This window comes from Elephantulus edwardii, unplaced genomic scaffold (assembly GCF_000299155.1).
Source record: "Elephantulus edwardii isolate Elephantulus edwardi_28Jun2011 unplaced genomic scaffold, EleEdw1.0 scaffold00001, whole genome shotgun sequence".
Lineage (NCBI taxonomy): Eukaryota > Metazoa > Chordata > Mammalia > Macroscelidea > Macroscelididae > Elephantulus > Elephantulus edwardii.
Genome location: NW_006399751.1, coordinates 124,023 through 124,513, shown reverse-complemented (window position 1 = coordinate 124,513; position 491 = coordinate 124,023).

Sequence of the window (491 nt, the reverse complement as noted above, 5' to 3'; positions counted from 1 at the left end):
TCCTCCTGTTGTGCCTCTCCACCCCCGGCATCATCGCCGCCCCTCCCCCATACATGATGCGCCTCTGAATAATCAGTCACTTTCTGGGACCTGAAGGGTGGGTGCTTGCTTCCAAAAGAAGCTGCGCTGCTGCTCCTGACGCCTGGGGCCAGGCCCCGCAGGTGGCTGGCTGGCGGGGCGTGGGCGGGCGGGGATCCAGGGCGGCAGCGGCCGGGCGCCGCAGGGGCCGCGAAGGGGTTAAGCCGGCGGGGGGGAGGGGAAGGGGGAGGGGGCGCGGGCCGCGCCTGCGCTCTGCCGCCCTCCATTGTCTCCACGAGCGCCGGCGAGCGCAGCCGGGGAGTGAGCGAGGCCGGCGGCGGCTGGAGCGAGCGCGCGACGCGACGAGGTCGCTGTTTCCAGAGCTTCGCCTGGCCGTCCAGAGTCGCAGCCTGCCGAGGCCTGGAGGGGTCGGGGCCGCCGTCTGTGGTCGCGCCGTCCTGAGCCGGGGAACG